The sequence below is a fragment of the Cephus cinctus genome, unplaced genomic scaffold (genome assembly GCF_000341935.2).
Source record: "Cephus cinctus unplaced genomic scaffold, Ccin1 Ccin1_scaffold0696, whole genome shotgun sequence".
In the NCBI taxonomy this organism is placed as follows: domain Eukaryota; kingdom Metazoa; phylum Arthropoda; class Insecta; order Hymenoptera; family Cephidae; genus Cephus; species Cephus cinctus.
Genome location: NW_014333318.1, coordinates 59,311 through 74,070, shown reverse-complemented (window position 1 = coordinate 74,070; position 14,760 = coordinate 59,311). Strand labels below are relative to the sequence as shown.

Below are 14,760 nucleotides of genomic sequence, written 5' to 3'. Positions count from 1 at the left end.
TCCGAGGTAAATTCCGGAAACTCGTCGGAGGCTGGAGGCGAGTTTATTTTTATTTATTTCTCTTTCTTCTCTCTTCTCTTCTCCCTATTGGTTTTCGCGGCTAGACACAAACGTTATGAAACTGGTATAGTGTACGGTAAGCAAACAGAAAAAAAAGGGGAAGCTGTGGGAGTTTAATAACCAAGCTCTTGGAACTTGTACCAGCTGAGCAGATACCGAAGAGATCAGTTATATTTTATAGATTCTGGATGATCATTGAGATTCAATAGGATGTAAGATTGTGACTATGTACAGGGATGACGGAGGAGCGGGGTCGGTGGACCGAGGAAAAAATTTGTCAAGGATAAAATAATCTTGGATCTCATGAAAGAGTGAAATTTTGAAAAATAATCAAAATCGAGTAAAGTCGGCTGGAGATGCAGAGGGGTCTGCATGGACCAAAGATACTTAGTTGGGATAAATTATATCCACGCAGAGAATCTCAGGATAACTTCATCAGCGCTTGTTTCATCCCACTTCCGTTTCCGACTTGGACCGACAGTCTAGTTACCTCCTGGCTTTGGGCTCGGTCAACATTTTTCGCTCATTCCCTCATCTCCGACCCAGCATCCTGTGTTCGTTGTCCCTCTTCTCTAAAACCAACCATGTTTTGTCTCTGACGTCCCGACGCTCGGCGATCTCGAATTCCGTATTCCACTGGTGATCCTGGCGAATTTCGCTAACTTCAACCGAGTGGCGAAACCCGAGGCTACTTAGAGCCGTGCTCAAAAAATGTTCCACCTTTGTCCAGGGTGTCTTGTTTGAACTCTGAACTCGATTGGCTGACATCTTGACTCGCGTAGTCATTATCTAGCTCGGCTGTCCTCTCTATCGCTACCGTATGCTCTCCGAGGGTGTCTCTTTAAACGAATTTAAGATGATCAGACTTGGAATCCCTGTTGACCTCGGTTTCTCCAGAGTGGGATCATAGTCTTATCATCGACCTTGAAGCGAGTTCCAACCGAAGTAACGATCCGATCTCAACCGAAAGATCATCCCTTTCCTTGTGCGTGTACCCATGACCGAAACAGGGGTCGCGATCAGGTCCAAGCAATTTAGAAAGGATTGCCTGGATCCACAAAAGGACTTAATTCAGACCGGAGCTAAGGTCGCAAACGATCATCATCATCCTGAGCCCTAGGATCAATCCTGAAGTCCCTAACCTCCAGTTCTTTAGTGCATTTATTTTTCTTTTTCCGTCTCCAGGCGTTTATTAAACTTCTCGACGAAGGCGCGCTCGCCCCATCGAAGAGTGGCAGAGGAAGGGGGCGAAGAAGAACAAGAGAGAGAAAGGGAAAGAAAGTTTGAAGAAAAGTTTTCTTCGCGGGGAAGATCGGTAACGAGAAGCCAACAAGATGGCCGTTACGTAACGTGGACCGAGAGGCTTTTTTTTCATCCTCCCTTGTTTCAGCCAGTCTTCAGGGTGACATTTGAATCTTCGAGTGGCTGGCAGCGGCTCTTGGCTACGTTGGCGAAACTGCCCTCCTGTCGTCGTCACTGATGTTAGTGTCGGGGTAGATGCCCGCTCGAAGGTTTCCTAGTTCAAGCTCCGCAGATTGGCTGCTTTGTTCGAACGGCCAAGAACCCCTGTGCCTCCCTTCACCCTCCGTCCTTGATTTCAGCCACCTAACCACCCCCTTTGTCCCTCGCGTAAACTCTTCAACCCCTCCCCCCGAGCCCCCCTCAGAACTTCCTCCTTGGCCCTTCGAAATCTACCGTCGCCTCGGCTCTACGGCGAACCAGTGCGCAGACGAGGGAGTAGACGGTGTTACAGCACTGACGTGACTCCAGGTTGAGCGTGACCTACCTATTAACCATTCCGCTTTTACTGCTGCTGCTGCTGCTGCTACTCCGATGCTTGGGATCTTGGGCTGTAACCTACCTGCTATTGCTGTTACTATTTCTGGAGACAACTTTTCTTCGTGTTCTTATTTTTTCTTCTTCAATGTCTTTTTCATATATTGCTACTGGGGACGGTCAGTATGTTCGGAAGGATTGTCCTAGGTACTCCTGGAGAGGAGGTTGAAAAATTATTGGACGACTCGGGGCGGGGGATTCACCAAGTAATTGGTACATTTTCTGAGACAAGGAAAGCCTTTGGAAGAACAGTTAATGTTTTGAAATTTTTTAAAAATACGAATGGGCTATGGAATAATTTTTCCTATGACAGATATACTGCACATTCGTGTTTCCGTGTGTTCTTGGGAAAAATGTCAAGAAGGCTGGGACTACCGTTTTGAGAAGAAAGGTATGTATAAAATATTTCATTAAAATATTAAAAGCGAATAATTACCGATCTTTCAAATTATCTTGTCTCGGTATACCGAACTCTCTTTCTTCTCATTAAGTAAAGGTGCAAAAGGTGCAAAAGGCCAAAAACTCATCTCCGTATGCTAATTCGCCAATGAGTCTTTGCGATTTCCTTCACCCACCGGTGGGTCTTGGATTTTATCTTTTTGCCATTTTTTTTTTACATTTCTCATAATTTACATTATTTCATTCGCGTCAATGTACTTTCCTTTCGTATGTATTTTTAATGTTTGCATATAACGTTACTGTGTTGCGAATTTATCGTAATTCTTATTTGCCAATATATTTACTATATGCTGAATCGAGCTGTTATCGACCTTACACAAACTGTTATTGATAACTTGCGAAATCTTTGCTATACGCAGCTACGAGCAGAAACAGCGTATATTCGCACACGTGGAATTTTATCGTAGCGTCCGAACGCTCATAGAATAACACAGGGTACAAACTTCTTCGATTCGAATTCCAATACAGTACAAAAATAAACCAAAGCTTTGAGAAAGAACTCTCGAAGACGTAAGACATCGCTATACCGCGTAACGTGGTACTCTACGCGCATATAGGTATACAGATCCGAATAATATAAAAAGTTTATAATCTCGCAATTTCCACATGGCCGTAATAATTTGCAATTCAACAAAAAAAAAAAAAAAAAAACTTTTATCGTAAAATTCATATCGCTAAATTGGCAATCGTGAACGAGTGCAGCCAATGTAACGAAATGAAATTGCAAAATTTTCACAACCAACACACACACATATAAATTCATATATAATTCGCAGTTCCTATATTCTATTTTTATCCTTCACCCTCGTTCTACCTGGCTACGAGTTATTGCCATGAAAGTAATTACCGCGACAATTAAAAATATTTTTCGCAACGGCGTCACAGTAACGTCCCGACGCTCGACGACTTGATAATCACCTCGTCAGGCCGAAGTAATATTTATTCCCACGTTGGTTTCTCGTTTTGTCCCAAGAGTATAAATTATATCGTCGACAAGTTTCCACAGCAAATTTATACTCGAGTATGAAGTAACGTGTTACTCGCAGACGTTTTATGCTTTTTTTTTTTGTATTCCTCGTCTGCAATTCGTAATACGAAGAGAAATAATGTAAATTGCACAATAAAGCATTGGAACAAATCGTGAAACGTGAAAATCGTGAAAACTTATTTCCCAAACTTCTTTATCGTCCTCTTAAAAAAATCTTGTCCAACTCTCTCTGTATGTATTTCCAAGCAGGTTACCAACGGAGTCTGAAATGTAAAATATTTGAATGTAAAAAAAAAGGAATCAGGGTGGTAAAGACTTTTAAGCCAAATAGCAAACCTTTCGTAACCTGAGCTTTCATTTAATTTCCAAAGCAAAGCTTTCTCGATTGGCCAGCATAATTTTCGATTCCCATTTAGCGTTCAACCAGCGAGTCAATATTGATGCCGGCAGGAAGAAGGTTCTTTGGGTTTGGATCGATGCTCCTTCGTGGAGGATATCAAAGAACATTTTTTATCGAGATTCCGAGGTCGAAGGAGAGAGAGCTACGAAAGAAAGCCTTTTTAATAATGAATCGAAATTGCCTCGGAAACGGAAACGATCCACGAAGGCAATCTCTGGGCACGCGATCAGCCACGGAGAATGTCGTATACGTTTCTTTTTTTTTTTCTATCCACCCTTATATAGGTATTTCTTCTTTTCTCCCCTGGAAAATGGAATTCGGCAATGAAGAAACGAGACGGTAATGGCTGAAAATAAGTTACGACTGATGATTACGCAGAGACGGAAGACGTCAGCGAGCGCTTGTCAGTTTCATCAAGATGAAGTTAATTGGTCGACGGTGACATTGCGGGGTTAAAGGTTAAATTAAAAGGACCTTGGTCAAAGTGTATACTGACACGAATCGTAGATTTGACCGTTGGAGATTTCCACCGTTGGGCAGGTAAAAATACAAATGGCTACCTCCGGGGTAAATACGGCAGAAGCAGTAAAGAGATATTGAGCCTGTTACGTAATGCGGCAGGTATAGGTATACAATGTGGAGGACGCTGATGTTCCGTGAAATTATCCGGAATTAAAGAGGCTCTGGAAAATAAAGTGATTTCAGTGGACATTTACCTTGGTTAACTGTCTGTAAGAGCATCGCGTTCTGTACGGTGATACTGTATACGAAAGCACGAATTCAGATCGTATTATTTCCTATTTATTCGAAGTCCTCGTGCTACGTACAAATTTCTCTCTGTTATTCGAATTTCACACTCGCGATGCCTCAACCCCAACATCGAGCCCTGAATTGTTTGCCTCTGTGCTCTAGGGCCTCCGTCGCTTAATCGCCCGTGAATTATATGCTCCGACGTCGAGTTACTTACGCAATTATTTGGCAAGCTCCGAAAGTAGCGCATTTCTATACAAATTCGTAGCACAGCTCAGTCAAGATCACTATTTCTAAGGTCTGAAGTCACGCGAAAAAGAATCGATGCCCGGGTATGGACTCTGACAGGGTTAACCACTTTGAGGAATAAACGCATAACCTCGAAAAAAAGATGTCGCAAAGTTAAGGATAGAAATAAGAATGTAATAGGATTCCATAAGGAATCTAAATGTTGTATGACTTACGTATAATAAAATGCCATTAAAAATTCTACTGGAAAACATACCTCATTTACCCCGTTCCCGTTAATTAAACCAGATCACCAAGCCCTTGGTAAGGTTATACCAAAAGCGTAACAGATTGCCAGTTAAGTCCGATATGGCAGAACGACGTCGGCGTTGGCATCTCGGCGCGGCCGTTCATGTTGCGAGGTGCATGCAAAATGCATAAACGGTAGAAGGCGAGAGGTGTATATATATGTGCACAGACTCTAAGGAAATACTGCTAATTTATACGGCCCGCATATTAGGGCAACCGGTGCGCTGCGGCGTCGGGCATCGCCAAATCTCTTGGGGTCTTCGTCTACGGTCTACCTCTGTACGTTTCGCAGTAAAACTCCTTACGTGTCCGGCTATGCAAATGCGATGCTCGAACAGCTACCAATTATGCCACTTGTTCCTGTGGAAATTAGGCTACTGGAGTAAAGTCAGTGGTAGGAACTCGACGCGAGAAATGCTTTACCGCGCTTCCTTCTTCCCCGCGGACTATTTCTATGGCTAAGCTTACCTAGGGTTATTACCAACCTTCCTGTCGAAAACTAACACACTAAATTGCCGCTACTGTTGTTCGCCCAAGGAATTTATGTATATTCCATGTAACTTCACTCGATCTTTACCATACAGGTATACAGTACACGTTCTACACAATTATTGGTTATGATTCACTGGAACGTATACGAATATGTACCGGTACACGTTATTCTCTTTGACGTAAAGTTGAATGTTACTTCGTTAAGAATTTCTTGAAACTCGCTACAGATGTCACTGGACGCCGCACGCCAGGCAGGCGGCGACAAGCATAGAGTTAGCAGACGATGCAGTGGAAGACACGCGACGGCGTTGCTTTAGCCTATCTTTTGCCTTTACGTTAAATTCCCTTTTGAATTTAGGTATAATGGCGTCTTTTTATTATGGTGTTACCTTGGCTGATGCTATTGGGTTACTCGCGTGTTAAATCGACAGATGGGGTGTGGTATCTCTATAAGATATTAAAAGATCAGGATGGGGTTACGATCGATTGACTTGACGGTGATTCAGCTTGAGGTTTGACATGATACAATTAATAAATAAAATTTTGTTTGGCCGGATGATATATTTATGGTACGGTACTATGGATTTCTGTGCTTTCATCGAGGAAGGAAATCGAGTATCGTTTAAGGATCGACAGAAAGAAAACTGGATTCTCGTAAACTCGCCTAGATGCGCAGCACCCTTTGTTCGATGTCTGATTATTTATTCACTTACTAAATCTATATCCAGTGTGTTTTATTACGTTTTGACATGATATAATTAATAAATAAAATTTGGTTCGTCCGGATGATTTATTTATGGTACAGTGCTGTTGCTATGAATTTATTGTGCTTTCATCGAAAAAGGAAATCGAGTGCCGTTTAAGGATCGTCAGAAAAAAAAACTGGATTCTCGTAAACTCGCCTAGATGCGTAGCATCCTTTCTCTGTTCGTTGTCTGATTATTTATTTATTTACAAAATCTATACCCAGTGTGTTGTTCTGTGCAAGGAGCATCAAATATCTTCCCGCTAGATGTTGTAAGACCTGGATAACGACTACGGCTGCCCTTACATGGTCGGCCATGATTCACAGGATACGAACGGCAAGTCTTTTTTTCTCTTTGTCTCTTTCTCTACCTTTTTCTATAGCCAATTTACGATAATGCTATCGTTTCTCCACAGAAAGGAAATAAAACTCATAACATCCGCATATAGGCACGTGGAAAACTCCGTCGCTCCTCTGTCTTAACCTACGCTTCTTTGGAAACTACTCAAAAAAAATATCCAAGACCATTTCGTTCTCTACGTTTGGAAAAAGTTTTATAGGCACCCATATTAACCTCGCCGACCTTACGTACATACGAGGAGGTTGATATAGCCTACAGTGATTGTCTATATAACTATATTTAAAAAAAATTGGTTTTCGATAATATATATCTGCTATACTATCAAAAATATATTAATATCAGTTTCGAATAAGTAAATAAGAGATACTCTACTTGAACTATAAATCAACCACTAGTGTATCTAACCAAGCATATACACACGCAATGTATACGATTATGATTTACAGTCAGTATTGAATATCAATTTAGGATGAATCGAAAATCCATAGATACGTAATCGAAGCGTAGCTATATCTTTATACATATAAAATGAAAATAATATCAATAACCAATAATGAAATACGAACCATTCCAGATATCTGCATAGGCGGATTATAAACGTTAATAAATTGTAGTTGATGCAAGTCGATTTTGAAATCTCTTACACCCGATCGACTGCATTTCTTCTGGTGCATCCTGTACTGCAATTTTACCTATAAAAGCGCTCTCGCGAATTTCCATTGAAGTTAATACAAGAAAAATAAGTTCGAATTCTCATTAAAAAATGTATCATTGTCTCACTATAATTACCATGCATTGGTAACATTTTGATTTATGTTTTTTAATACTAAATGACACATATCTATGTATATGTTATTAGCAGGCTTTAATCTGATTATATATTACAAATACCAGTTGATAAGCTTGCACCACGTGAATCATTACTCCTATGTATCCCAGCCACACATCTTACTGTGTTACATATATATATTTAAATATGTATACATATACCGTATGTAGTCTTACTGGCACGTACCGTGAAACACACGCATATTTTAAGCAGTTGGATGTAAATGGGTTGTTTATCAAAATAACACCTTTCTCTGTAATAATGTTAACGTACATAGCAAGTCCTTATGGCTTATACGGACCATATCGTGCGAGCTTGTTATATGGATGGCGTTACGCGGCTACATAAAGCATCTACAACGTATAAACCAACCACGTCGAGATCGTCGCTAAATCATGTGAAATTTCGAGGAGACTTCGCCTCGCCGAGTTTTTGCCTTATTACCGCGAACCGCGTTTAACAGGCAAATATGTACACAGTGGGTATACACTTTGCGAATTAGACGGAAAGATTTTGTCTTCTTTTTTTTTTTTTATATACGAAAAAACGAAGTAAACGAGGAAAACACACGCTTGGTTCTCGTATCGCGCGTAATGCATTTGCTAATTTGTCCGGTCTTTTTTTTTTATCTCTCTGCCAGACGTATACCAGGTAATTCTCTTTTTATGAATCACGCGAAATACATTTTTTTTCTTTTTTCTTTTTCTTTTCAGAAGAGGAACTCGGCTTACTGGATGATCTCACGTGACTTATTTTCACGAGGTGACACGGATACATGATAAATATCTGTGATTCATTCTGCAAAATTGTCGCGAACCCACGTGGCTCCTATTCGTCCTGCAATGATCGAGAGTGACCGATGACCCGTACGATACGCCGATCGATCATTCAGGTATAGTCGAAGAAGGTATCTGATGTAATATTCAGCGACACAGAACGGAAGCGGACATCGAAAGGGAATGCTATTCGGAAGGTTTTTTTCTTTGAATGTAAAAACACGTGAAAGTTTAATTCACATTAAGAATGAAGGACGGGATGACGATCAAGGACAAGATCGGTAAGGAAAAATTGTGTAAAAAAATATTTGGTTATGTCATAAAATTACATAATTGAGTTTAGCGCAGTACAGGCGCTTTCATTTATGACCGACGCTCATCTAACAGGCAATTTTATTCACAGGATCCGCTCTTGCCGGCAGCAGGAATATTAAATAACAATTTCGAAGGCTGTCATCGAACGGCCGATCAGTCCATGGGAAGTCTGGGCACGTCCGGTCGTACCTACTGACTTTTTCAAGATGCCAATCAACAGTCATCGATCAGTCGCTGGCAATGATGATCGCGAGAGCAACGGACTGGACGAGGGAGTCGCTTCCTGAATCTTTTAGAATATTCTTTGATATTGCGCAAGAGAGGGGGCCACTCGGGTAGCTTGAAATTCACAAAGCTAAAAGGCGAACCTGTTAGTGACTCATCGTGACGCCCGTCAGAGGTGAGAGTGTAAAACTGAATAGTGATTCAGGCAGACCGGTCGCTCTCTCTCTCTCTCTCTCTCTCTCTCTCTCTCTCTCTCACACTCTCTCTCATTGGCGCTCGGGCACGGACGTTGGTGCAGATAGCATAGCGCGCACACTTGCATAGTTCATGGATGAAAGAGACGGAGAGGAACTTCTGGAATAAGAATTACAATGCATGGCCACGTCCTTGATGGTCTAACGACGCTCAGAACAGACCATTTCCTGTATAGCCTTTAATTTTATTAAGCACTGCGTTCTCCAATATGATAGTTTTACTAATGCTTCGTACCGTTATCTATTTAAGTGTTATCGTGGATGACCTTCGATTTTGACTTTTGTTATGTTAAATGTCAAAATTCATACCTTGTAAGATATTAGGTTAGTCGTTTAAGAGGATTTCGATAGTTATAATCTAAACTTACGTTGGAAAGTGATGTGGCATGCTGATTGTGAAATTTTATCAAATATTTCGTAAAATATTGTATTTTCGAAAAATTCAGTCACGAGGATCGACCCCGATGCTTCGATTGGTTGGAATTTTTCTTTCGTCTCGATCATCTTGGTTTAGTTTTCTTTTTTTTTTTTTTCTTTTACGCGACGGTTTGTTTATTTTTACATGGAATTACTATGTGGGCTATTCGTTGTTTGATGGTTTTTCTTTTTTCTGATCTGTATACTGTATTGCGATCACAATCGATTTGTGGCTTTTCTATAGTTATTCGTGGGCATCAAAGGGCTATGAATAATGGCGGCGTCAAATTTTGTACTGACATTGTGATTATTTTATCTATTTTCAATGACAATGAGCATAGCACGTTGGCTTTTGTAGAAAATTCAATCACCGCGAGCGTCTGCGGATCGTTAACGAAACGGTCTCTTTATCTATTAGATTTACATATGACTGGTTACGGTAATGACTTTGATCATTACTAAACCGAACGCTTGGCTCTGTGACTGCTTTGTGTTTCATTGCTATTTTGAACAATGATCATAAGAGTTACAGATCAAACGTCATGATTCATTGTTTAATTCTATTAATCATAGAGCCAATCGTGGAGCCATGGGCTCTATACGTATAGTATGTGCAAAGCATACAGATTGTTATATAATATATAGTTCAGTTTATCCAGACTTTTGCGTGAGATTTGATTGGCATTTTGAATATACGCAATCCCATTGCACGCTACGTGTTTCGTAAATACATAACGATCAGGAAGTTATGTTATTTTAACGAATTTCAAAGTTCGGGTAAATATCAAATTTTTAAATTTAATTTTCGTTTCGACAAAACCTTTGGTCAAAAAATTCCAAAATTTCTCAAAAGTTTCTTGATCTCGAAAATTTCGCAAAAGAGTATAACTTTGAACGAGATTCTGAAGAAAGATATTAATATTCATGATGTCCCGCGACTCGGAATGAATTTACGAAAGTAGATTACGTCGTAATTTCGCCAGCTTAATGGACGCCATTAAAGTTGTCAAATAGGTTTTCGTTGAATCAACTTTGCACGGTCGAATACGAAAACGAGGAAAAGAAAAATGGATTTCAGAAAATGACAAAAAGAATATCGGGTAACGGAGTTCGTAAATTTTCCATCTTAAAATCATCCATTTTTTTTTTCCATAGCAATGTACGAAAACGAAGAAAAATTTTGAAAATGGATAAAATTTTATTTTTATGTTAAAAAAAATTTTTCATTTTATTTCAGCCGCATAGTTGCCCTGACGTCTGTAAATGCCTATCTCCATGTGCGCGCATATTGATTCAAGCCTCATCCACATGGCAACGAAAGACGATGTAAATTACATCGGAAAGAGCAAGACTGTCAATAAAAACTGAGTAAGTTCGTCCTTCCTTTCAATTCTGCAGCTATGCAATTTCAGCGACTGCGTTCCCTTAATAAATTCCTACTAAATGAGGATTCTTTCAGTGTATGACGTGAATGAGGCGGCATGCAGTCCCAGAGTAATTGCAGTGACTGAATATACGAGGAAGGAAGGCGACAAAAGTTATATTGAAAATCCGACTCGTTACGTGGTCGAGATCATGATTACTTAAAACTTGTATACCCATGATACATGATAACAATATCAGCCGATTATAACTATATTGAGGTAAATATCGTATTTATGAACTTGAATGTAAAGAAAAAGAATTTAGAATAATTCAATGTTCCATATAATTTTTGTAGGTTGGTTCACCCATCGGATATAGAATTGAACGGTTATTCATGAAAATTATTATCGTCACTGTCGAATTATATAAATTTTATCATTTAAATCGAGCACGCGCCATTGTGCATTGCAACGCTGCTGACTGATGCATACTTATTACCTACGGGGTAACGATCGAACGTTCTTGGCATTTAACGAGATTTTTAATGGGACCCCCTTATAATGCGTTAATCGATCCATAGAAGTCTGTCTACTGTACGAGTGGGCACTCTAGGGTAGAAGTTCCCCTTGAGTAGATTAAACGAGGGGTTACTCTTCTGGCATACCCCAAGCTAAAGAAAATTATTGATTTCCTTGAATTTCAACGTTCCTCCCGCGTTCGCTGAGGCCTTTTTTTATTTTTATTTTCACACGGAATCTCCTTCCCACGACGATTCCGACAGGAGCCAAGTGGATTGAGATAAGTATGTAAGGCAAAGGCGTGGGTGGGTTTAAAGTTTGTGAAGAATTAAAATTTTACTTTTTTTTTTTTTTATTTACAGACGAGGTAAGATGACTTTGAGAAGAATCATCTCTAATAATAAAGCACGTTTGGAGATTACGTCGAATCGTTATCGAGACCGAGGGATAATTACGTATATACGTAATTGCGTACGTTCTTGGGTGGCCTATGAGATTAATGGTGATAAATTGCCTCGTACTGGAGATGAATCCAAAAATAATCATTCTCCAGGTTCATCGAATAGGAAACAGACGCGTATTAATAACTATCGTTATAAGAAAAAGTAATAATTAGTGTTTCCAATGGAGACACATTTGTAATTTTTTTTTACGTATTTCATATCTGACTTAAGGCACGGATTAATCCTTTGATCTAACGCTGGCTGTAATTAGTATTAGAATCCATTCTCGCTTCATTCGAGCTAAGTAAACTCACTCGTAATACCTATAGGGGAAAAGATTTGCGGAAATGATTGTCAGTATTTATATTTTAGGAGGATTTAACGAGCTACTTCCTGTAAGCGATTCCTTATCGGTTGTAACTAATAATATACGACTTGTGGACACTACAGAGTCTTATTGGATTATCCTCGATGCTATGAAAGTCCCAAGCTAAAGGATCATGAGATTTCCTCGAGACAGCGTACAAACGTATTCGAGGTTTTTCCCGTGAGTTTACTGTATCACGAGTACTGAACGGCGTTTTAAAGAGGATAGAAGATGCCCTGGCAGTCTATTGAGTATTTTGAGCAAAAGGCAATATATAGTTAATAATCAAGAGCAGATAATAATAAGAAGATGATTCGATAAAGAGAAGTGAATGTTCGTGAGCACCACTGCGCGACAGCTGAGCCCCGGGCGTAGGCGTCCAAGCGTTGTAGGGGAAGAAATTGGATGTATAGTGAGTGAGGGAGGGGGTTAATAGGAGAGTAGGGGTACCGGGTAGTGGGGGGAATAAACACGCCGGCGCCTCAGTCGAGCCGCGACCGTTCGAGGGGCTGTTTCGTTGCTCCTGTTCGCGAACAATAAAGGTCCGTCAGAATCGAAATCGGGATCGTTAAGCCTTGTCGCCATTCGCTTGCATTACTTTAAACCTTTTGAACTTGACGACAGTGAATAGAATATCTTGTACGTGTTAAACCGGGTTAAGCTTTTTATTGAACACTAGTCGTGAGCAGTGCCTGTGTGGTTCGTTTTAAGTTTGTGGCCTTCTACATGTACGCGCGTACACACTCAGGCACCCTCGTTCTGATCCGAACTTCCCCTCTATACTGTGTTCTCTCCCTTGCTGTGGAGCATTTCATTTCATGCCGAGTTGCACCCTTCAGTTTAGTTCAGTGAAAATCTTCGTGGTTTACGAGAGAGCGAGGAAACGTGGAACAAAGAATTGGAACGCCGGTTTCACATCGATCCACGTTATCGGCGGGGTTCGATAAATGTGAGTAATTTTTCTTAATCATATTAATTTTAAAGGTCATTCCTATTCTCTGACGCGCGCTCGCATCCGGCTGTAGAAAAATATGAACGTACAGTATCCTCTCGTTCTATCTCTGTCTCTCCATTACGTTCTGCAGTCTTCTCTTCGGCCTTCTTTCTCCATTCTCGTTATTCCTGTTACCCTTGGGCTCTCTCTGGACCTCGACACTCTTACAGTTGACTCGCCACCCGTCGGAGATGAGCTCTCACGTGCTTTTTACACGGGTATCTTGTATATCGCTTATTTTACAAGTAAAGTAATTCCAATCGAATTAGTCGAGTCTCGTCCGGTGACGAGTTCGAACATTAAAAATTTTAGTGGATTGAATTTTTCTATCAGGCCCTTGATAACGTCTGTAAGCCACTAGCTTATTTTTCTCTCGGGCTGTACACAGAATTCTCTTTGCACTGGAATTCGTTTTAATTTCGTGCTTAGGTTGCTCGAAAGTCGCTGCGCTCGCAGAAATGGAGTCACTTGAATTTCGGTCCTGTACACCTACGATTCTCAGCGTTTCCATACGTGTTATGCGTGCGTAACTTACGTAGGCGTTATATACACGGACATTCCTGTGTCACAGAAGGGAAGCAGTATTAGGGTCGCTTTCAATGGAACGAAAGTATTTATTGGCTGCCAGTGCAAACGTCAGAGAGTCAAAGACACAAAGCCTCAAATCAGTCAAACATAGTAAAGGGATAATTAGGGACAGGGAATGAGGAATACGGAGGATCGAAGTCTTTGACGAGGCAGGAGTCCGGATTTACCCATTGGCTCCTGACCGTCATGATTGAAATTCTCGAATCTTACCATGGGCAAACGGTCAAGGTAAATATTTATCTCGTGCCACTGAAATATCCTACTGGATATCTACGGAATATTCAATCTCAAGTAGCGAATTATTTTAAACAGAAGCAGATAGTGAATTTTCAAAAAAATGTCACCAGGTATTTGCGAATATTACGGATCGACTATTAATCGTATCGGCCTTCGTTTTACTCACTGGATAATAATGGTTTATATGGCACACATGTGTTATAATAGAGGGCTGGTTACACTTTTCCAATATTCATGCAGTCGGAGGTGTTTGAATTTTTTTTTTTATCAACGTGTCAAACTGCCGTCGCTCGGGATTGTCATTTCGAATAAATTTGTCTCTGGATTGATTTTCACGGTTTATTTTTCTGTCTGTATCTCGTCGCTTGTTCGTTCGGGGAGGGCTGTGAATAAGTTGAATTTTTTTTTACCCCATTAGTCGATTATTGCCCGGTGTTGCTTGTTTAAATAAAAAAAACTAAAACACGTAGTAGGGTTACCCCTTCAAAATTGTTATCGCTTAAAAAGCCATGGTTTTTCATTGTCGAAGTTGAATGCAATTGTTTTTTCGTTTCATCGGATACACACTCGTACTTACGGAGTCGAGAGAAAACTCGTGTTCGCGCTCTATCGTATTTACAAGCACTCGACTGGAGTCGATCAAATCGATTTTCTTATCGATCTCGCAACGCCGTGCGGATTACTTACTGATAACTAAAGTCCGAGCGATTCGCGGCCTATGCAATAGAAATAGACCAAGGGCTATCCGGGATGAATTGTTTTATTTCGTTATCGGTCGTTTTCTCGGAATCCGCGGGGGGGGGG

At 40.5% G+C, this 14,760-nt stretch overlaps 2 protein-coding genes and 1 long non-coding RNA gene across 15 annotated transcripts in view; 1 reads left to right on the top strand and 2 right to left on the bottom strand.

Moving 5' to 3' along the window:
* The window catches only part of LOC112494683, a 78,952-nt gene that overhangs the window by 19,169 nt on the left and 45,023 nt on the right, over positions 1-14,760 (bottom strand). The window lies entirely within an intron of this gene.
* LOC107270071 lies at positions 2,149-5,693 on the bottom strand. 3 transcript variants are annotated; one of them, XR_003060392.1, is made up of 5 exons: positions 5,499-5,693; positions 4,999-5,390; positions 4,240-4,872; positions 3,680-3,885; positions 2,149-3,606 (listed from the first exon to the last, which is right to left on the bottom strand). It is a non-coding gene; the product is annotated as an uncharacterized LOC107270071 (long non-coding RNA). The 3 variants fall into 3 exon arrangements; XR_001538225.2 differs by having other exon boundaries at positions 3,680-4,872; XR_003060391.1 differs by having other exon boundaries at positions 3,680-4,872; positions 5,516-5,693.
* Positions 12,625-14,760, top strand: part of LOC107270096 (ankyrin repeat domain-containing protein 50) — a 60,735-nt gene continuing 58,599 nt past the window's right edge. For 9 of the 11 annotated variants that reach the window (XM_025087458.1, XM_015744783.2, XM_015744781.2 and 6 more), the window contains exon 1: positions 12,625-13,086. The gene's annotated coding sequence lies outside the window, so the exon portion shown is untranslated. The remainder of the gene's footprint in view (positions 13,087-14,760) is intronic. The other 2 variants (XM_015744785.2, XM_015744784.2) reach the window with 1 other exon arrangement.